At 36.5% G+C, this 24583-nt stretch overlaps 1 protein-coding gene across 8 annotated transcripts in view; it reads right to left on the bottom strand.

Moving 5' to 3' along the window:
* Positions 1–9604, bottom strand: part of SNTG1 (syntrophin gamma 1) — an 865234-nt gene extending 855630 nt beyond the window's left edge. For 4 of the 8 annotated variants that reach the window (XM_034966059.3, XM_034966061.3, XM_034966058.3 and 1 more), the window contains exons 1-2: positions 5500–6236; positions 4323–5121 (exon numbers count right to left, since the gene is read on the bottom strand). The gene's annotated coding sequence lies outside the window, so the exon portion shown is untranslated. Of the gene's footprint in view, positions 1–4322; positions 5122–5499; positions 6237–6257 lie in introns of those variants that run through there. The other 4 variants (XM_034966056.3, XM_063606752.1, XM_034966057.3 and 1 more) reach the window with 4 other exon arrangements.
* Positions 9605–24583: the final 14979 nt, after the last annotated feature.

Here is a 24583-nt window from a genome sequence, read left to right as displayed (position 1 = left end):
TATAATTACTTCACAATTTTTAATTTTAAAAATATCTTCAAGTATGTACATTACATATGATGAAGTGATAATAAGCAAGTATTCAAATGAATTGATTTAATGATACTCTTTTTGAAAAAAAATATAACATGATCACTTTATCTTTGCTGACAAATTGAAGACCAAATTCAGGAGACCCAAAATGATTTTCTGACTCTTTCAGTGTGTAGAATGTGCTGAAGAAACTTCACAGTGAAAATTTAAGGATAATTCAAAGATAAATTCTCTGGCCTCAAGACATTATTTTAATGACCTCTTACTCTCAGTTCTTTTTCATTTTATGTTTTTGACTGTTTCTGGGTTTTTGTGTGTGTGTGTGTGTATTTGACAAAAAAAAAAATCTGAATTATATTACTAAGTAAGTGATGATATAATTTTTTATCTCCGGTGCAATTATATAATTTAACCACAAAACAATGCTGGAAATAACTGTAACACCAAACATTGACTTATATTTCCTAAGCATACTGTCAGTATATTTTTAGTGATAGTCTAGAAATCTATACAGACCAAATGTTGATAAATTACATTGAAAAAATCATAGTGACGTTTAAAACCCGACTAAGAAAAGCAAATAAGCAATGAAATACTGCTTATTTGGTTTTCTAAAGAGATGTCCTAAAGAGGCCTATGAATAAAATCTAGGCTTTGGACTAAATCAAAACAACATCTTAACAGCATTTCCAGGCTAGCCCCTTAGATCAGCCCGCATGTTGTCCACATTTCACTCTATGCTCACAAGCCAGCAGTCAAATCACAATGCTTTCTGCATGTTTTAGGATATGGAGTTTTGAAGTCTATTTCATCCTATGAGTTTCCTTATCAATATCACTAATGACAAACATTAATCCTCCTTTATAAACTGGAAAATTATGACACGACGTGATAGATTCTTTGAAGGTCAAAATGAAAGTTGTTGAAATAAACTCAGGTCAACTAAGTTTGTCCAATTGATATAGAATGTGGTGTCAGTTCTGAGTAATAAAATATTTTTGAAACCAAGTCCACCTTCATTGAATATCACTTATATTTATACCATTAAGAGATGTAAAGGAAATGACTGCTGAATTATCAGGGAAGTATTATATTCCCTATGCTGAGAGTTGTTAAGTATAAGGGATGTGTCTGTTATTTAGTAATTAGTGGGATTTTTTTGATGAATGAATGAATGCTATTGGAAATTATTTATAATAACTCACAGATATAACACTTGTTTCCAAAACACCCTCAAAATCATTGAATTTTGACTTTCCACTATCCCACAAAGTAGGCATCATTCACTTATCTCATGAGTGTTCAGGTATCAGCTGTATATAAATTATTGTGTCTTCATTGAAAAGTAAAGAATCCCCAAATTTAAGGAAGAAAAATTCAGCTGCAGTGGATTGAGTGACTTGTAAAAGATCTTATGGCCAGCAGTTAAAAAATTCTGATCTTTTGACTGTCAAGTAGTACTTGTTTCCCTATAACATGATGTGTAACATGTTTCTTACCACAGGATGTTGTCTGTTCCAACACATGCTATGTGCTCACTCTGCTAAGCTAAATAGGAAGAAAATACCAAATAAGAGATCTCTCTCCATTTGAATTCTATTCTATAACACACTGTACAGATTTCTGGGAAGGTGAGATTACTACGGAAATAATTTCTAGCTTACAATATGCTTTTTTCTTTCCTAGTGGCTTTTGTCTTGCTTAACAGAACTAGGTGAGTAAGCAGGCTAGCTGCTTGGAATTTATAAATCTTTAAGTGGTCAAAAACAGCCAATTACTAAATATTAGCAATAGTCATTTTTTACTTTTATATTTTTTGATAAACGTTTGAACTTGATTGAAACCCAAGTAAATAACTCCAAAGGCAAACTGTGAGCATTAAAATCCAATATGATTTCATGGTATTAATAATTACATTAGAATATACAAGTAATATTTATATAGTCTATGCAAAAATTAATCAAGAAGTGTTTCTATAACATTTTGGAAGAAGGCAATTGAATGGATTCCAGGGCTCATTTTAAATTATCCTCTGGTCCTATATATACTTTACATTTTCTAGATTATGTAATCCCATCTCACTTTTCTCTTTTGAGTCTCAAATGTAAGCAACAGCCAACAACACTTAGTCTTATCCAATAAAACTTTTTTTTTTTTTTAATGGGGAAAAGATAGTGTGTTTGGTACTCCCAAGACCTCATGCATCCTTTTCCTTTAGCAAAACAAAATAACTATCAAAGCAAATAGATGTCCTTAGTGGGGTACAGATATCCCTTAATAAAATGTTGATTTTTCTTTAAAGACAAGTGATTCTGTGCAATAATAATGAAGATTGGTTTCCACTACCCCCTTTTTGTTTGTTTGTTTGACTATCTACTTTACAATTAGAGATTAGCATTAGGTAGGCATTAAGTTGCTTTCCCAAACTCTATCTCAATGTAAGGACATTTCCCTACAGATAAGGATTGACAAGGGTTTCCATGCACTTTCATGAGTTTGGGGTGAATTAGAGTTACGTATTTCTGTGACTAAATCTCCTAAGGGATTAGGCAAAGGTAACTTTCACTTTGTGAGATTTCAGTTACACATAGAGAAAGCCTGCCCCCTCTGCCCCTGAGGAGGGAACTGTGGCCATATACACAGAGGAGTGCTTCTTGAAACACATTCTCTGCTTACATTTTATGCCCTACTGACTAGGGGAGTCCCTCTGTGTTAATTAATTGACAGCCAAAATAATTGTCTAACGACATGCTGTAACTCTCTTAAAATATGATTAAGTCTTCCATGTGATAATTTCACTTCCATACCTCTCCCACTGAGGAAAAAAAGGATTGTGTTAAGAGCACATTGTAGGTTTTCTGAGAAGGAATCCAAATCAATGATACATGTTTCTCCTCCTCAGATAATCATTCTTGACCTATATAGGGCAACAGAGCCCCCAAGGAGCTCAGTGACATAGATGCCTCTGCTCCTTTTCTGCTAAGCAAGCAGGTTCATGGTAAGTGGTGACAGTTAAGAATGATTTTTCCTCAGAGTAATTGCTACACTCAGCCAATATAAAACAAGAGGACATCACCCCACCAATGAATGCCACTGTAACGGCCTCCAATGATTTTTTGTGTTAAAATTGAGAAGGAAGGTACGTATAGATATGCATTAGAGCCATTTTACTATCGTTACACACAACCAGTGAAATTAAAAGTAAAACCTAAAGATCTCCTGTAATTTTTCAAAGGGGTAGACTCTTTTCACAGAGTTGATTATGCATATCTCATCACATGTATTTACATGACTGTAAAATTCCATCCTTGCAAGTCAAAACTCTTCACTGAACTGAATGTACTCATTGGAATTGATCGGATTCTTAGTGAAATGTCAGGCACGGGTTATAAATTTGTGTAACTGCTTTTGCCCAGTGACCCTTTTTATTAAATCAGAATGCTTATCAAGGTCACTGTGAAAGATTGTAATTTTAAAGCTCCAGGGGAAGACTAGAAATAAGAATCAACAGAAAACAGATTTAATTAGCATTTTAAAGTTTATGGTTTTTTGGGAACCTACTGGTCCCTATCACTTTCTGGATTTCACTGACAAATGTATTTTGCAGAACTAACAAGTTAGAATGATTTTGAAATCCAGCTCTCCTAAAGAGGCACACTAAAGCTTCTCATTTTCTGCTTTCTGGCAGATCAGGTTTGAGAAAGCAATCTTGAGCTTTCAAAGGCTGGAAAGAGGGTGCTAAGTAAAAATATGAGTGTCTCCTTACATAAGATCCTACAGGTGTAGGTATACTTGGAGGTTGGCATGGAGTGAGAAATCTGGTGTATATGTATACATGTATTTGTTCCCATGCATAGTTTAGTATAACAATATAAAATATGTTAGAGGGCATGGTTAAACCCTCTCTATTTTAACTTTTTTAGTCTTGCATACTATGTAACACAGACAGGATCACTTTTTATGGCATACATAAGACAACAAAATTATCTTGCCAAACGATTGCATTAGTTTTAGGAAAAAATAAACAAGATATGCACAGATCCAAAAAGATATTAGATAAGCAATAAGAAAAATGGCCAGCTAAAAGTTTACTGTAATTATGTAAGGCAACATGTATGTTATTTTGATTCTTCTTGTCACACAATGATCCAGAAACAATTATTTTAAAACAAAATTGCTTGTCTCCCCGTTAACCCCAGAAAAAATTACACTGCTTATGATCTTTCTGTTAAACCATAAGACAAGTCATTAGAGTTTAAAAAAACAAAAATAATAGCGCTATCACTTACCTGCCGAGCAATGAAAGTAGATGTCTTTTCAGTCTCTCTAACGTAGAATTTTGAGTAGCTCTCCACCCTCTTTTTACAAAGCTATTTCCAAAAGAGTTGCAATCCACTCAAGACCATTCTGTTTATTTCAAGAAGTGTGGGCCTTTGAGCATTTCAACCCCTACCGCACGGCCCATGATTTCTCAGAGCTTCTAAGAACTTCGACTTTACTCTCCTCCAGAATTCCTCCCAGGCCCCTATAGAAAAATGATTGTTGAAGTTGCTGCTGAGAGTTTAATCCGTGGAGCAAGAGTACTCCTCAGAGTCCTGTCCTTAGGTACAGCAGGTGTAGAGGGAGGGGTACTTTTCATCCATTAAGAAAGGGGGCCGGGACGCGAGGGGGTAATAGGAGGCACCGCCTTTTAGCTGCGAGGAGCAAGTAGCCCAGCTGCCCGTGGCGACGACAGTGGCGGCAAGGACAGCGGCGGCGGCAGCGTAGTTCCGTCCCTGTGGCTGCAGCTCAGTCCGGAGACGCTGTCCATCCCCTCTGGTGCTGAAGCAAGGGGACGGGAGACCCCAAGCTCAGGTCCAGGTCGCACTTTCCTCCACCAGCGAATCCAAGCAGCAGCTTCCTTGTCTTCCGCCCTAGCCTTCTCCCCTCCGGTTCTTTTTTCTTTTTTTTTTTTTTTGTAGGGGCTAATTGTTTCTCCAAATTAACAGTCTCATACTTATTTGGTGACAACGTTTCTGGAAAAACAGGAATCCGTGGGAAATAACATCTGAGCCTCCCCTGACTTTTCAGTGGCCCTGCACGAGTTTTCTAATGCCAGAAATGAAAGAAAACGCACGCACAGGGGCGCGCACACACACGCACGAGAGAGGCAGAGAGAGAGAGAGAGAGGGAGAGAGAGAAAAAATATATAGATTTGTACCGTGGAAAATCCAGAGCTTCTTTGGAAAGCTCGTGGATCTTTAATTACATAAGATGAAAAGGGATATTTTGGAAAACTCCTCAATCTTGATTACCAATTAAGGGGACCACATTCAAATTTTGAGAAACCCAATTTGAAATTCCTAAATTAAACCCAGTGAAGATTCTTAGACCCTCCACGCGGAAATGATAGGTTATTGTTAAAATTTTAAAAGACAGAGAATGAAAGAATGAAAAAGACAAGGAAAAGCATCTGCACTCGGCTACCTTTTAAAACGCTGCTGAATTGGATCGGGATCGTTGCAGAGCCTCTCAGAGGATCCGGCGAACGCAGCTCCTGTGAGTGTCAGCGCTGAGCTCAGCGAGCAGGGAGCTTGGAGGCCCAGGGCATTGCTAGCGAGTCGCCCACAGCCTAGGCTCCTGCAGTGGGGGCAGAAAACGGCTTATTTCACAAAAGACGGGATAAAGAAGGCACAAAGACAGTCAGAGGGCTCGACAATCTCTGCCTTTGTAAAGCCAGAGCAAAGCCCAATTTACGTTGTTTTTTTGCTTGGCTTTTCAGCCCATTTTCCCTCTGGTCTCCCACGCTGCCCCCTCGCCTCCCTACTCCGGAATCCGCGCTCTCCCGGGCCTTGCAGGCTCTTCACTCCTGCTCTTGGCAACTGGCTGACAACGAGCATAAAGAAGGGTATGGGTGCGTGGTCCCGAGTGCTGTCACCCAGGGCTCAGCCACCCACACTCGGCAACGGGTGCAGACGCCAGTGAACTGAGACGGGAAGTTGAAATACATAACGTTGAAACTGTTGGAAAACTGGTCAAAACCAGGGCCATGTGGACCTTTGAAACTATGTGGAGTAAAAGGGGAAGATGGAAAGAGAGAGACTGTAACACCGCCCGCCCTTGCAGGCTCCTAACTTGTGCAGTGTAGATTTCTGCACCAGGAGGTTATTGATAGACATGAGAGGAAATTCGAGAAAGACTGGTGTGTGTGGTGGGGACGGGGGTCCGGGAGGGGCGGGGCGCACCACTAGTTTCTCCCGGGCTGTGGGAAGGGGCCGGACGCCTGCTCCTGGCCTCCCTTCCCCGGCGACTTCTCAGGTTCTTCTTCCTGTTCTGACACTAGAGGGAAGTCCTAGATGTTGTGCTTTCCTCCCACGCTTGCTTCCATCAAGGATTAGAGCGCGTTCCCGCTGGTCTGGAACCATCCATTCCAGGTAGGGGATCTTCCCTCCCGGGGACATTGGGCTTTCCAAGCACCGGCCTGCGGCGCGCGCGGGGGACGCGCGAGGAGGCGGCACAGCCAGTGGAGTTCCAGTGGGCTCCCTGGAGGAGAAACGTTATTGAGCCGGGAATCACTCGGGACGGAAAACCAAACAGGCCGCGTATTTACTCACAGGAAAAGGCCAGACTTTGGTTGGACTTTGAGCCATTTTGCTGCAGCAGCAATGGCTTTATTTCCCTGGGGTGGCCACCAGCCGCCACCGCGGCTCGCGAGCTCCGGCTGGAAGGGGCCGCGCTGTGCTCCGCGCATTGCAGGCCGCGGTCGCTGTGTGGAGCTGCATACGCAGGAAACGGTCGCCGTGGAACGAAGCCCTTGGTCAGCTTTCTCTAACAGTCTTTTTTAACAGAGGATCTATTAAAGGTTGTGATTCTCTCTAAAACCGTGTTTGGGGAATCCATCTGACCTCACGGAGACACACAAACCTAAAAAGAGAGTATCTGCTGCTTGAGGCTAATTTTTAAGGGGGTCTTTTGCTTTTCAGTCCATGTGAAAACGTTGCTTAAGGTTATAGTAAATGAAGTTTCCCTTTTCCTTAGACAAATGTGGTCAAACACGTGCCTCTTTTTTCTGCAGAAACAATACCTGTCGTGTGTGTTTCAGAAAATGCCCCCTTTTTGTTAGATGATTAAAACAAACCCCCCGTGTGAGGGTTATGCTAATCAGGGGCTATCCGTCCTTGTCAGCAAAGAAGCTTTTCTCTGCTGTATTTAATTCTATGCTTACTAAGGTTGATTTAATTGATTGTTAAAATTATTTTATCAGGACATACGGAAACATGAATAATCACAGAAAATCAACACACCAAATAAGAGCATTTAAATGAAGCAGAGAGTACAAAGATGTTGCTAATTAAAAACATATGCACTTGATTATTCAGACCTAGAAGAACAGATTCTCTTCTTCCTGAGCACGGATTGAGTTTTATGCGGTCTCTCTCAATCTTTCTATCCCCCTCCCTCTGTCCTGCCAGTAAAAGAAAACAGAAACAGCTGATTAATACGAACTGACAGTCCCAGTATGATTATGATAGTTTGATGTCTTTTCTTCAAGAAGCAAAATCCACTTTATATTTTTTCTCATCAAGTTGTATAACCAGTTATGGAAATCAAGATGATGAAAATTAAATACGGCCTAACATCTGATGCTACAAATGAATATAAATGAAGTACAACATAACAAAACCAAGGGACAAATAAGCTGAGGTGAATTAAAGAATTATGTTAAGAAATTTCACCCCGGGAGCAGATTTTCCAAAGTCTATTTTAAATGATTTTTTAAAAACATTCTTAATTTAAGTTGCCATGATTTTAAAAATGTAAATATAGTAAAATGTGAATATAAATAATCAAAACAATACATGAAGCATTATATGCACAAGAAAATGTAGTAACCTAGCATCATTACTGTGAATTCTAAACTGGCTCATTCAATCCCTCTCTATAAAACTAGGATATAATTCCCCTCTAGTCCACTCTACGCAGTGCAAAAATCTTAGAAAACGTAATAGTTTGTGGAACATTTTGTAAACAATTGGAAGTCCTTTGGGTCAGGAAGTTTGAAATGTAAGTTGAAACCGCCATACAATATGATCTAAATGAATCGTCATTATACACTATGTGAAACGTTGGCTGTGTCACTTCCGGAAGCCTCCTATTTTCGCATCTCATTACTATATGTAAAATGGTGATAATAATCATAATTTTTGCCAGCCTCATAAACTGTCATATGCAAAAATCAACATATGTAAAAACTTTGTATATCTTGTATATTTCTACAAAAATAGGTAGTAGCACCTATCATCTGTGGAGTATCATTTGCTCACAATTTTTAGACCTCAATTGAAAAACTGGTGGTTCCATTTAAAGGTTCTATTTTTTGTTAATATATATTTCTAATTATTTCTGTGTTTACTTCATGTTTCCTAATAGATATAGAGCTGTAATAGGCCTATACCCATATCTGAACCCTTTTCAATTAACAGTTTTAACATCTTCAGTATAATTTTGAGCTGCTTTTTTAAATTGTGTCCAAGTACAAATAAATATTACATATCTATTACCAATTATTTCTGAATTGGAACAGTGATCCTATTTTAAAATATCCTTCTATGGGTTTTCAGATGAAATGTTACTGAGTTGTATTTTCTTTTGCCCCCTTTGAATGTAAGATCCCTTACTCAATCATACCTCTACTCAGCTAAGGAGTTCTATTTTGCTGAATTGTGGTCAGATAAATCTTGAGGACTTCATGGGTGTTTGCACTTGTATTGCAGGCAAAAGTAGATGGAAATTTGTACTCAAATGACTGAGGTACAAAAACCTGTCCCTCAGATTAGTTTAATTTTTCTTTTGCGGGAGGTAACAAGTGGCTGCCAGAGAAGCTTAGAAAATTGGATACTGTTAACTGCAACTGCCTAGGAGAGACATTTCATTTTAGAGAGTAGTTCCCTAAGCATTTTCTTCTGTATTTCTGTTTTTTCTATTCACAAAAATTCTGAAGTTGAATACCGACTTACTTGACCAAGAGTGCTACTTTCTGCCACTTGGATAAATTACTTAATCTTTTTGAGTGTATTCACTTTAAAATGAAAATAATGCAACTTATTTAGTAGAGTTAATAAATAGCACCTGGATCAAGGTTTTGTCCATATGTGACATGGCACACTCTCTAGAAGATCTCTCCATGCCTCTCTGACAGGAACAGTGCTGCAGAGAATTTTTATTGTTCATTAACATCAAGCAGTAAATATGGCTATATTTGAAGTGTGGTGTAGATAAAATTTGTATACAAATATGTGGAAATTCCACACACAAGATTTCACTACTATGGAAATCCCTTCACAGCTCAACAAATCATTCACAGAAGCAAGTTGCTGACCACTGGGGAAAAAAAATCCTTATAGGATATGCTGCCAATTTGGCCTAGGGTATAAAATAGTTTTTAATTGCCTAGTAGCTATACTCCTTTCTAATAAGTATACATATATATTTCAGTAGCCTCCTTCTTAAAATATACGTGTGTGTGTCTGTGTATGTGTGTGTGCGCAAGTATGTGTGTCTGTGCATGTGTGCCTATAAATGTGTGTGTATGTATTTCTAAGAAGAAATAAATATTACTTTGATACTTCCAGTTGGTGTTCAATATTAGCAGAAGAAAATTCTTGGAAAAATTATCTAAAGTGGTCTTCAGAGAGCTATTTTTTTCGCCTTCTAGTATACCATTTTTTCTTTAGAGACATCTAATTAGCTTCTCTATTAAGATACCAATGCGTTCTCTATCTCCAAAACCATCATCAGTCATAATTTGGCCCTCACTATATTTAACTCATCTTACCTGACTTGCAGGCTGCCTTTGACTCATTCGATGACTTTCTATTTTTTGAAACACTCTTCTCTTGGCCATTGTGACTCATTCACACAAATGGCCATTTTTCTTCAGCCTTTCTTGATGACAGCTTATTTGCTCCTACTTCTCATTATTGGAATTCCACAGAAATTATTTCCGCAGAACTTATCTGTATTATTTGCTTATATAATTTCATTCATTCCCATTGCTTTAAATATCATTTATATGACATTGACTTCCAAATCTGTAGGGAGTCCTTACCTATCCATTGAGCTAAAGATACCATATGGAGAGAAAGGGACACAAGTTATATATTTGACATCTCTACCTGAATACTTACTAGAGATCTCAAACTTAACGTATCCAAAACAACATTCTTGATCACCATCACAGAAAAACTTTCTTTGACCATGTCTGTATCAAATATTGCATCATTACACACCTGCTTAAAGATCACAACCAACTAGTTATCTCAATATTTATATTCTCTCATTACCCACCATCTCCACAGAGTCAACAAAGACTGTTGCTCCTGTTACTAACGTAGGTTCCAAATCCATGGACTTCTTCCAATATAACTTTTTCATTCTAGTTCGGGCTGCTGGAGTTTCTTGTCAGTACTAATGCAGTTTACTAATTTATTTCATTGTGGCATGTTTTCCCTGTGGAATCCTTTCCCTGCACAGCTGTAGGAATGAATTTATGACAACATGAACCATGCCATATCATGCTATTGCCTAACCCTCCAAGGTTTTCTAATACACTTGGGGCCATGTCTAGCTTTGCCTGTCTGATTCTTATTTTATTACTCTTTCCTTCTTGATCACTGGCATTCTGGGTTTTCACACTGGACTCTGCCTGTGCCATTCCCATTCCCATAATCTGAAATATTATTCCTAGATCTTTACATGGCTACCCCCTTGTCTTCCCTTGTGATCTCAGGTCAAACATCTCATTTTTAAAGAGGGTTCCTCTGACTAGCTAATTTAATGGGTCTGCAGTCTCTATCTGTCCACCAATTTGTTTTAATATCTTTAAAGAATGCATCATCACAAGGAGAAATTATTGGTGTATGATTTTTTTGTTATTTCTCAACAACCTAATGTCACATCCAAAGGAACTAGAAAAACAAGAATAAAACTAATAGGAAAAAAGAAATAACAAAGATCAGAGCAGAACTAAATAAAACTAGACCCCAAAACCATTCAAAGATTCAACAAAACTAAAAATTGGTTATTTGAAAGTGTAAACAAAATTGATAGACTCTAGCTAGATTAGCTAAGGCAAAAAGAAAGAAAATTAAACTAAACACAATAAAAAATGACAAAAGTGACACTACAACTGATACCACAGAAATATAAAAGATCCTCAGAGATGACTATGAACACCTCTATGTGCACAAACTAGAAAACCCAGAGGAAATGGATAAATGCCTGGAAAAACAACCTCCCAAGACTGAACCAGGAAGAAATTGAAAACCTGAGCAGACCAATAAGAAGTTACAAAATTAAATGTATTTTTTAAATTCTTAATTTAAATTGCCATGATTTTACAAATGTAAACACAGTAAAATGTGAACATAAATAATCAAAACAATATATGAAGCGTTATGTGCACAAGAAAGTATAGTAACCTAGCATCATTACTGTGAATCCTAAACTGGCTCATTCAATCCCTCTTTAAAAAAATTAGGATACAATTCCCCTCTAGTCCACTCTACACAGTGTACAAATTTTAGAAAACATAGTAGTTTGTGGAACAGCTTGGAAATCAGTAATAAAAAAAAATCTACCAACCAGAAAAACCCCAGGACCGGGTGAATTCACAGCCAAATTCTACCAGATGTACAAAGAAGAGCTGGTACAAATCCTACTGAAACTATTCAAAAAAACTGAGGAGGAGCAATTCAATCCTAACTCAGTCTACAAAACCAGTATAGCATCCTGATACCAAAAGCTGGCAAGGACACAACAATAAAAAGAAACTATAGGCCAATATCCCTGATGAATACAGACACAAAAATCCTCAACAAAACACTAGCAAACTGAATCCAGCAGCACCTCAAAAAGATAATTCATCACAATTTAGTGGGTTTCAATCCTGGGATGCGAGGTTGGATCAGCATATACAAATCAATACATGTGAGTCACTACATAAACAAAATTAAAAACAAAAATCATATGATCATCTCAACCGACACAGAAAAAACATTCAATAAAATCATCTCCCTGTATAATACAAGCTGCATGAAACCAAAGACCTTCTGTGCCTTGAGTGTCTCCTGTACTAGAACAATGCACCAGAAGATTGTAGATGCTTAGTAAATAGTTCAGAATTGAACAACCAAAGAATAAAGCTGTATGATAATTGCTGCACATACAAAACTAAACCAAATAGTGTCTTTGCTCTTCAGATTTCAGAAATACTTGTTATTTATAGGCATGAGAGCCTAAATATTGTAGTTATTTCCCTTAAGAGTGGCTTTTAAAAAATATACTTATATATTTCCACGTTTTCAATGTTACAATAAAGAATTTATTTTTACAGAGGTGCACCTTGTATGCCTTCACAATTCTAACTTTTTAGTGTAATTAATTGGATAGCTATTAATGTGTAAAATTACTAAAACTCTTCATAGTCTGGCAAAAACAAAAGTAAAGGCATAGAACCAGATTTCATTGTAAACATTCCCCCATGCACTCTGATCTGCATTTCTTATGCTTTCATTATCTTCACTTCATTATTTTTACTATCTTCACTTTTCATCATCTTCACTTTCTTTTGCAGAAAGAATAGTATGTGATTATTTTTATTTATAAATGCATTTTATCATAAAAACCAATAAGATAACTATGAAGAAAAATGGAATGGAATGAAGAAAACAATCTGACACATTCTTACCAATTACATTATAATTTTATTGTATTTTCTCTTAACTTTTTACAATGTGCCATCTCCCCACTGACTTACAATTTTTACCAAGCCTTTGCAATTTAACACAATCTGTAAGATTTTCTATGTGTTATATAGTCTTTATAATCACTTGTAAAAGCTGCATATAACTCCATCATGTGGAGGTAACATAATTTGTCATATCTTTATTTTATGACATTTAGTGTATTTTTAATTTTTATGTTATATGAATAGCTTCATGGATATACTTTTTCCATCATTTGAATTATTTTTGGTGGAAGAAGAGTCAAATCAATGCAAATATCAGCCTAAAGTACCTGCTTACTTTTATGCTTCTAAATATATGGCCTTTGTGTATGGAGAGAGGTGTATGAAAGAGAGAGAGAGAGAGAAACACAGAGAGAGAGAGAGAGAGAGAATAAGATGGCCTGTAGTCAAAGAGAAATTTTGCTAGCCTACTCTGTTAGGAAGAATCATTAACTATTAACCACCTATTGTGATGGGTGAATGCTATTATACTGTTATTCTCTCCGTGATCCATTACATAGAGTTTCCTAAGTGAGAGATAGCCTGATTTCAAATCCATATGTGCAACTATTACTTGTGACTCTCCCTATGGGCTTATATTTACAACCACTATTCATTTGCTCTATCCACAGTATCTTAATATGTATGTGTCAGCATCACAAACCTCTTGTAATATTAAATTTTCAGCCTCTCAGGAGGGTGACTATATGCTTTTTAGAGGCATACTCCCCAGCTCCCCAAGAGCAAATTCTTGCACTTTTGTAAACACCGTAAAACTTGCACTTTGGTAAAACTAAATAAAAATGCCACTCAAGTGTGGTGAAAACATTCTCAGTCAACTTTTTGGGAGTGAGAACCATTTAACATCTTTGAAGTTCTCTCTGGGGTCCTCCTTGGTAGATTTCATGTAGCATAAATACTTCAAAAAAGATCATCCAAAAAATAAGCTCATACAGATTTTGATAAGGGACAAGTTATAATAAAAGACAAGTAAATGAAACTTTTCATCCCTTTTCTTTCTTAAACTTACATTTGTTTATTTTTTGAAAACATCACAACCAGACAATACCAAAGGCAATGTATAAAAATAAAAAGTGGTGATACACTCCAATAACTATAGATTTTACATAACATGATCATTGCTTTCTTTTTATACTGATTTATAGCCTTGTAATATTCCTTAGGGGGGAAAACCCAACCTTCGGAAGAAATGTAAATATATATTATGTTATAATCTATCCATGCAATAGATTATGTAACAGTCTGTTGTTCAGACACATATCTACCAGTCTGCCTGTCTGTGCACCTATCTACCTACTTAAATATTTACCTACTTATCAAATGGATTGATTGAAATAACACATTTAATTAATTACCTCTGTCAAGCCACACAGTGCGATGAGTCTAGGCAGTTTTCATAAAGAGTTGGAATCCATTTTCTCACCCCTTGAGTCAGAGTAGCCTGAAGAGTTGCATTTAGTAATAGGATGTGGCAGGAGTGATGTTATGTTAGTCCCAAGTCTGGGCCTTGAGAACTCTTGAATGCTTTAACTATCATGTGGGCCTTTTTCCCCATCACGATGAAAAGGTCATGACTGCTAGAGGATGAGAAATGATACAGAGAACAGCTGAGTCTTCTCAGCTGACTCTATCCTAGCCCAGCCATTCCTCAGCCATCCCTCCAGCTTACAAGGATATATGTGCAAGCCTGTCTGAGAGTAGATGACCAACATTCATGACGCTAAGTTTTGTGGTAATTTGTTTCATTGCAATAAATAACTAACACAATATCTTATGCAGAATTCAAATATCGCATTTCCATGATTCCTTTTCCAAACAACCAAGTTAATTAGTCACAATCTCCTCTCTCTTTATACACCTATTTGTGTGTGTGTGTGTAAAGAAGAGATCTCACTATGTTTCCCAGGCTGATCTTCAACTTGGTTTAAGTGCTCCTCCCACCTTGACCTCCCAAACAAGTGCTAGGATTACGGGAGTGAGCCCCCTCGCCCAGCCTCTGCTCATATAGCACTTGATAAGTGTTTTTTTTTTTCCTGTAGTGAAAGCAAATGAAGTAAGAAATAAAAAACCAAACATCAATCGATACTTAATTCTATAGCACATTCACACTGAGTTACAATTCCTTTAGCTATCGTTTTAGAGGTTTTAAGGCAAAATGGGGAAATGTACTGACTTTTATAAATCAAATCCTAGAAAAGTAGATTGACCTTTGGATCCTAGATCTTGAACCTGTAGTACGGACATAGCTCCAGATTCCTATCCTCCAACAAATCCGTTGGGAAAAATGTATTGTTTATCCACCTGTCTCTCTAGGAAATAAGCAACGAAAGGGGCTAGAATCTTATGATCTTTGTACTTCAAGTAGTGAACACATGAATCGATTTCTAACAGTGGCTCAGTGAAGGTCTCTGGAATGCATGCACAGGTCTGTGGAAAATTCTTATACCCAGTAACTTTCTTCTCCCTCAACTACATTGCAAATATGTCTGACCTTTAGCCCGAGAGACCACATGCTGTCCTAGCTAATCGTGTTTTCATCTCTTTTCAAACCTTCCTTGTTTCTGAGTTAGGAAGTATGAAAACAACACACATACTCTGACATGCAAATAAGCCCCTCATCCTAGAAGGAAACTGAATGGTTCCCTTCACAAGTAGTTTCTTACACACATTGCAGAACCTCACAAATAAAGGCCAGACATATGTTTTAATCTTGGAATAAAATTTATTTTATTCTGTGAGTATAATTTAAATATTACTGTTTCTTTATATAAACTATATATGTACATATATAATATATGTATATGGTGTCATAGAGAAATACTTTCATGCAAAGCAATTATGTCTGCCTTTAAGTAAGTTTCATATTTCCATAGTCCTGAATGTTTAAAATTGTGCTAAGAATGCTGGTTTAAATCTCTGACCATGTTTGCTTACCATTTGTAGTATCCAAAGCTTTACTCTTTAACCTTATTCTTATTTTTACTTTCTTCTTTCATTTCTGCTTCTGCTTTTTTCTCCTCTTTTTTCTCATGCTCTGTTGATGATTTTTGCTTCTCCTGTTTCCTCACTTACTCTTTCTCTTATTACTCTTTTTCCTCCTTTCTAGCTTATCCTCTATACAGAAAATATAGACGTGACACAAACATTTCATAACCATTGGAGATGTATACACGTGCAGCAAAACTGTTTGATGTCTTCTGATGTCCTCTGAAGTTATGGTAATAATGGCTTACTTTTAGATCACAATTCATTGCAGGTCCCTAGGGCTCTCATTTTTATGAAAACATCTAAGTCTTATGGGTTGGCAAAGAAGATCATCATGAGGAGTCTCCGTTGCAACTGCAGCAAGGACTTGGGGATAGCAGATTACACACTGCCCCACACCAGAACACCAAAGGGTACAGGAAGAGTGCTGCCAATATAACCTAGCATCGGGCTATTCTCCTCCAGCTCAGGCTCTTGAAGTCTTGATTGCAATACAGTTCCTGAAACTTTGAAGGTTTACTGTCTCTAATTGTACAGGTGTCAAATTTATAGAGAACATTTGGGACAACTGTGCAGTATTATAAATAATCTATTTTTGGACATTAAAAAGTTTATTTCTAACGATCATGATATGGTTCAGCTAATGTAATGTTAACAGTGAACAAACAATTCTTAATGTCAGAAGCATTTTAAAAGAATGCTGTGGAAGAATTGAGAATTTTGAGTTTGATATATAAATTTTCTATGTGAAATCTTTTAGAAGTTTATGTAGGTTAAAAAAAATTTTGCTTAGTGTATTAAATACTTACTGCTTTCTTTGCATAAATTCTATTTAGAGAAAATTTTTCATAGATATTTTAATGTCTTTAATGTTTCATCAAATGCAATCAAAGAATTCAGTGGAAAACTTTAAAATTCATCCACAGAGAGTACAGAACAACACATTCCATATCCACAATTATGTTTGTTATTTTACATTTAAAATATGGTTGGTACTCTCTCAATTTTTGAGACAAATAAATGCATATTCTTTATTTTTTAATTTTTATGCATTGAATAAGTAATGGTATAAAATAGAAAAGGCAGGACATAAACATTTAATTTGCTTCTGGACCTCATATTAAATTCAACAACTTTAGAATGCTAAACCTTTTGGATCAGAAGTGATGTAGAAATATTTACAAGTATGAACTTTTGTGTTTGAAAATTATAAGATAGACCACGACTTACAGTTTTAGAAGTCTTACTTTAACTCTTCCTCATCCTCCCCCATCATTGTTTTAAGATAATGTCAAAAGGAAAGTATCTTTCATTCTAGCGAATAATGGGAGGAGACAGATGTTGGAGTGCGTGATTCTTTACAGAGTTTCTATACGTCTTGTAGCAGCTTTTCTTCTATACTATCTTTTCAAGGATGTTTGTGTAGCAACCAGCCTTGGAAGATAGAGGTAGTGTAGTGTCTTCCTCCAGGGCAGAGGGAAGACTTCTTCTGACGAGGATAATAAAAATAATCCTTCCCTTTGGGATAAAGATTGAACAGGTCTACTTGCAGCCCCCTTATAAAATTGAGGGTTTCCTAAGCTCAGTGTTGCTCAACTGTGACACAACCTCACTGTGAATACAGCATCCATCTAGGTTCATCTCTGCATCATCCCCAGGGGACTTAGCAGACAAGGGAAATAGATGTGAACATGAAGCTCATTCTGCTTGCTGCGTCACAAGTAATAAAGTCTTTTATCTCTGATCCTGGATTCCTGTTTTAACTGTGGCAAGCTAACTTGTCAGCTTGTAGTAGGGCAAAATCTCAGCCCCTTCACAGTCCTTGACCCTAGAGAACAGAAAAAACCCATAGTGTGACTGGAGAGAATGTGAATTTACCCAAATGATGGTGCTAAAACAGGCAGGTCTGTGAAGCCAGATCTTCAGCTGCCAGTTTATTTTAACCTCAGTGAGGGAGAGAAATGAAAACATATCTAACATGCTTCACAACCCATGCTAGAAATAAATTAGAATGTTTTTAAATTTTATGTATGATGTTACTCAAATCATGAAGACAAATCCAGAGGCAAGTCAATTGGTGATAGCAATTGATGCTAAGTTAGTTTTCAAGGATCTGATCTTTGCCAATGTGTTCTTACTTGCAAAACCTTGAAAATTTGGCGAAATAATCACTACTAAATGATTCTTCAATGTGGCAGCATAGTCTTTAAATATGAAGACGCTAAGGGGGACTGAAACAACACAACTTCCGTGAATTGACTAGATTAACAGATTTTGGGTTATAATATTGGCATTTATAGCTAAGACAAATTTATTCTGTCTTTGCTGAAAGGGGAATAAAAATATTTACCTAGCCATCTTAGCATTCTTCCTTTTACAAAAATGTTTATACGTTTCGTAGCAAAACAATTTTGATAATGTATTTATTCACCTCCTGACCTTGTCTTCTAGTTATTTAAATAAACTTTTTGAAAAAAATGAATGAATTTTACATTATAAGCCTGAATGTTCTCTCTCAAAATATGGAATTATGTAAGCCAGACTGTACATTCTACTTGTGAAAATGATGAATAGAAAATGTATGATTGTATGTGGAGAAGCATGATAGTAAATTGAGCCTCATTGTAACTGGATCCAGCAATGTAATCTAACATTAATTATAAATGTGTGCTTAGGAAAACAATCCAGCTCCTCAACCTAAGTATCCAGTAACTAATGAAAATACCTTACATTGCTAGTTCTTCATTATTGCTCAAGTACAATAAAATAATGAAGAGGAAAGGGATTCTCATCACATTCAATCTTTTCCTTATTGCATTCATATTTCATAGCTTCTTTGAAGGTTTCATTTGTCTCCATCCTCTGCAAGGCATCACATTCATAAGATTCTCCTGGATTTACATCTTATTTAGTATTTCATCCAAATAGGTTACTCTCCCTGTCTCTGAGAGATCCCCCTGGAAAGGCCCCAAGAGAGAGATCTTGCCTGTGTGATGAGAAATGGCCCCTCTGTGGCCTCTTACGGCTCTCTCAGTCCTTTTCCTTGATTGCCATTTAATATCTCTTTTAAGAGACAGTGGAAAGTATAGAGTGAAGTAGAAAATTTCCATTAAGGGATCCTAGCAATGGCTAAACCGAGATGCTATTAAAATTAAATGAAGAATTCTGAGGAGAAGAATATATCTGGCTTCTGTGAAACTTCAGACTTTGAAAATACTCTACAGGACACTGAGGAATCCTGCCTTGTCTACAACAGCACAAGAACAATTTTGCTGTAATTATTTAGCTGTTTTATTTTATTTTCTACTGCCATAAAATTTAGATAGCTTACATTAATTATTTCCCTTTTCATGTAAAAGGTCCATTGTCTGTCTGTTCAATATGGTCCTGAGGCAAATAGGGAATCCTGTTAATTCTAAAGCCATATTATCCAGGAAGAAGTCTTTGTAAAAGGGTATAATACAATTTTATTTATTATATGGGATACCTGGAATAGTCAATTTCATACTGATAGAAAATATAATAGTGGCTGCCAGGGATTGGAGGAGGGGAGAATGAGACTTATTGCCTAATGGAGGCAGAATTTTAGTTTGAGATGATGAAAACCTTCCGGATATGCATGGTAATGATAATTGCACAAGGTGACTGTAGTCAATGTCACTTTCCTGTACATTTAAAGATGGTTAAAATGGTAAATTCTATATTATATGTATTTTACCACAATAAAAAAAGGACATTGAATTTCTTAAACAAATTCATTTTTCCCCAAGTTGGTCTCCTTCTGTAAAATGCTGCACAGTTCTCATAAGCTTCTACATTTTCTAGCTCCCTTAACACTATAAGGTACTATTGTGTCTCTGAATAAACTTGGGAGAGAAAGAAAAACTATTTTTAATCATTTACAGTGTTTCATTTTGTAAGTCCCAGCCCAATTTATCTTTTATTTCTAAAATGTATACTCATATCAGTGTATTTACAAAAACATTCTTGCTTCCTTTTTCTTATTATACCACACCAACAACCTTGGCTAGAATTTCAACTATTTTAGCTGCAATCTTTTCACGGAAAAACAATGAAAAAGGCATAACATGGAGAATAGAGATGGAAAAGAAAGATACAGACTTGTAATTGCCTGACATTTTCAAGGAGACTACATTTAGCTATTAAGAGGTTGTGTGCAACTGTTATCTTTGTAAAAGTTCAGAATACGTGTATCTTGCTTATCAACAAGTATAGTGGTCACCAGAAATTATCTAATTTGGACATCAAGTGAAACAAGTGATCGAGGGCTATTTATTAACTTAAAGTTACACTTTAACCTGCCTCTTTTTTTTCTATTTGGCAATTGGCTTTGATGTTCAGATTGCCCTGCAATAGTTTTTCTGATTTGCTCAGCTTTCATTACAATTAAATATGAGCATATTTATATGCTGCACACAGACACATATGCCACCTATGTTTTTCAAATGTTTGGACTTCAGGAAGTCCTATGAACCACATGAATTGCATGTTGAATTGCTGGATAAAATGCATGCATCATTCTCCGTGAAAGTGTTCACAATTCTTATGAGTTTCTAAAGTACCCATGCCACACAAGGTAACAAAATATGTTATTCAGCTTGGGAGAAAAGGAAGCCTGTGTTCTGAACAATAGCTGTCGAATATGTCCAGTAATTTATTTAGAACATGGGAAATAGACAAGTGTTCATGTGTGGAAGATAGGAATTTTATGAGAACAGGTCATTTCTTTGTGGTGGTGGTAGTGTCATTTTTAGACCAAGAACTTCTGTGGGGAGAAAAGAGCTGTTATGATCTCCTCCCCAACACACTGAACATCTTTGCTAAATAGCTTTTGAGGAATAGATTTTTGTCTTTCCCTTTGTTTCCATCTTCTGAAACAGCACATCCATTAAGAGAGGCAGTTCTGAGAATAATGGAAGAGCGCTTAAAAGGCAGAGCAGCCTTGGCGTTTCTCCTAAGAAGCACTTCCCACAGCTCAGGTAACAGCCTTCAGAGCAGAGCTGGTGATCCCCTGGAGCCCCGAGGTTCCACTGGTGGCCTGATAGTAAGCTGCTGCCCTCTCTTTAGCATAAGCATAATGCTGCCAGAGAACACATTCCCATGAAAGGGAGAAAGAGAGAAATACAGAGAGCAGAGAGGGAGGGAAAAGGGAAGGAGAGACTAAAGACAATCTACTATGGGATCTTCAGACTTCAGAGGATAAGAGTATACCATGTTTATGCTATTTGCTGATATGCAAGTTAGTATAGCGTAAATTACTCAGGGAAGGAGAAACTGCTTCATCCATTTGAAAAGACTGAATTATCTTACAGGCAGCATGCCTCTGTGAAAGGTACACTGTGTAGTAATTTAACTAACATTTAAATTCACTGAATTGAAAACGTTTATTGCTTTTCAGATATGTGTTTATTGTCTTTAGCGTTATGCTCAGTACCTTTGTTGGATTGGCATACCTGAATTCATTTAGCTTAAAGAGAAGCAGTCTATTTTTCGGATGCACGAGAATCCTTGCCTGGAAATGGCTAAATCGTTATAAGTCGTCCTGAGTTAAAACACTCTCACTTTCTAGCTACCTGGTCACAAGAAAGACAGTAACGTAATAATAATAATTTCAATAGTAAAAATGGCCGACACCTGTTGGAGTTTTCTAAGTGCCAGGCACTTATCTAAATTCTACTGTCCCCTTTTTACTGATGCCAAAACTAAGTTTCAGAGAGGTAAGGTTAAATGATCTGGCCATGATCACGCAACTGGTAAATAAAGAGGTTTTACTCAAACCTAGGCAGTCAAATGTGAGAGCTCAGACTCTCAGCAGGTACAAATCTAAAGTGATTACATTTTCCTTTTTATAAGGCCCCTCCTATAAAGTCTCCTAAAGAACAACTTTTTTTTCAATAATTTATGGTATTTTAATGGCAATATCAGGTTATAAATTTTGACTAGCTCTACTTTTATTTTGAAAATTGCTAGTATGTTATTTGGGTAATATCTGACATACCACATCTTAAATTGGAATTCTAGAATTAGGTTGATTTCCATCACACATATATAAAACAGTTGTAAATATAATAATTTTTGGCAAGATAATAAATCAGCGATGGCTAAAGTCATGTGCAATTTGGACATACACTATGCTCTTTCTGTACCTAAAAATTTGAGGATAGTTGAATAAGAATATTTGGGAAAATAATAGACATGTTTGTTAATAAATTAATAAATGTAAAAACTAACCTGGATTGATGAGAAAATACTGAATTATCATAACCCAAGCTACCATTGTATCAAGAGAGACATAAAATATAAGAGGTAGGTCTCTGCCTTAAGATAATAAGTTATTATATATATTTATTGATTTTTTTTGAGATTTTATAAGAATTTAATTGGATATATGCTATTGCATTTATTTCAAAACTATTCCAGAACACTTATTTTGTATTAGTCATGGTGTTTGGCACTGAAAATAAAAAGGTAAATTTATTTCTGTGGCATAAATTAAATAGAAATTTTGATGGAGTGTGATAAGTTCTCTAATAAAGACATAGGAGAGAGGGAATATGCAGGGACAGCAATTAGCCAAGCTAAACAACAGGGCAGGCATGCATTAAAAAATTATTCCTGTATCTAGTGATCTTTGAGATTTCAAGAGTGAGAAGTTGACATCTCAATGCAGGTAGGCATGGTTCATCCGGGCACACATTAATGAACTAATGAATTAATGTACAAAGGCAAGGAAGTGAGAGATCTCATGATATTTTAGGATGAAGTAAATGGTTTAGCATCAAACCTCAAATATTTATTTAAAATATTGGTATTTTAACATCAAATATGCATATAGCATATTGCAAATTTCTGTGAAAAAGAAAATTTTTTTTCTTACAACAGTTTGCAATCTATAGTATATGCATAGTAATAAAAATTATTCATAATAATAATAATAATAGAAATTTCATAAACATTTTTGGTCTCCTTATTGAATACCAGACACTGTGCTTGACATTGGAGGAAAAGAGAGGAACTCCCTCAAGGAGGTTATAGTTGGTGTTAGAGATAAATATGGCTAACTGAAGCAGCACACAGGATACCACGGAAACAAGAAGAAGGGGCATCTATCCTAAGCTGGATGGTGTCAAGGAAGTAATTCAGAGAAGATGCCACTGAAGGACAAATAGAAACTAACTAGACTAGGGCAGAGAGAAAGGGTGGAAAGGCACTTCTAACCATGGTGGAGGGAAGAGGAAGGGAATCCCCACTCCCCCGAAAAAGCAAACAAAACAGGAGGAGAAATTACAAAACTGGATGAATTGTCAAAAACACCTTTATGTTTTCAGGAGTGCAGAACTTGACAAAAGATGAATAACTCAAAAAACTTTTACTCATGAGAAACTGCTGAAATGTCAGTGAGATTAGTGTGAGCCTGTTGTGTGGAATCTGGAGCTGCTTCCACCACTTCCTCTCCCTGCTGCCTGCCGTGCCCACCTAACATTACAACAAAAAGAACTAGAGAAGCAAGAAGAATCCAACCACAAAGCTTGTAAGAGACAAGAAATAATCAAAATAAGAGCTGTACTGAAGGAGATTGAGAAATGAAAAACCATTGAAAAGACAACAAAACCAAGAATTGTTTTTTTGAAAAAAAAAAAAAAAGACTGCTAGCTAGACTAATAAAGAAGAAAAGAGAAAAGAGTCAAATAAACGCAATTAGAAATAGTGAAGGGGAAGTTCCCAACAACCCCACAAAAATACAAATAACCATCAGAGACTACTATGAACATCTCTATGCACACAAACTAGAAAATCTAGAAAAGATGGATAAATTCCTGGACACATACACAACCCTTATGACTGAACCAGGAGGAAACTGAATCCTTGAACAGATCAATAGTGAGCTCCAAAATTGAATCAGTAATAAATAACCTACCAATCAAAGAAAGTCCAGGACTAGACCAATTCACAGCTAAAGTCTACCAGATTGGCAAAGGAGCTGCTACCACTCCTACTAAAACCATTCCAAAAAATGCAGGAGGAAGGACTCCTCCCTAACTCATTATATGGGGCCAGTATCATCTTGATACAAAAACCTGGCAAAGACACAACAAAAAAAATAGTAAAACTTGAGGTCAATATCCTTGATGAATATGAATGCAAAAATCCTCAACAAATCACTAGCAAACCAAATGCAGCAGCACATCAAAAAGTTAATTCATCAGGATCAAGTAGGTTTCATTCCTGAGATGCAAGGTTGGTTTGACATCCACAATTTAATTAATATGATTTATCACATGAACACATGAATAGAAGTAAAAACAAAAACCACGTGATCATCTTTGTAGTTGTAGAAAAGGCTTTCAATAAAATTCAACATCCCTTCATGTTAAAAACTCTGAATAAACTGGGTATTGAAAGAAGATTCCTCAACATAAAAGAGCCATCTTTGAGAACCCCACAGTCAACATCATACTGAATGGGCAAAAGCTTGAAGCATTCCCCTTGAAACCTGGCACAAGATAAGGATGCCGTCTCTCACCACTCCTATTCAACATAGTATTGGAAGTTCTGGCCTGAGCAATCAAGTAAGAGAAAGAAATAAAGGGCATCCAAAAAGAAAAGAGGAAGTCAAATTATCCCTGTTTGCAGATGACATAATTCTATATCTAGAAAACCCCACTGTCTTGGCCCAAAAGCTCCCTGAACTGATAAACAACTTCAGTAATGATTCAGGATACAAAATCAATGTACAAAATTCACTAGCATTTCTAT

Source organism: Pan paniscus, chromosome 7 (genome assembly GCF_029289425.2).
Source record: "Pan paniscus chromosome 7, NHGRI_mPanPan1-v2.0_pri, whole genome shotgun sequence".
In the NCBI taxonomy this organism is placed as follows: Eukaryota; Metazoa; Chordata; class Mammalia; order Primates; family Hominidae; genus Pan; species Pan paniscus.
This window is presented reverse-complemented; position numbering and strand designations above follow the sequence as displayed.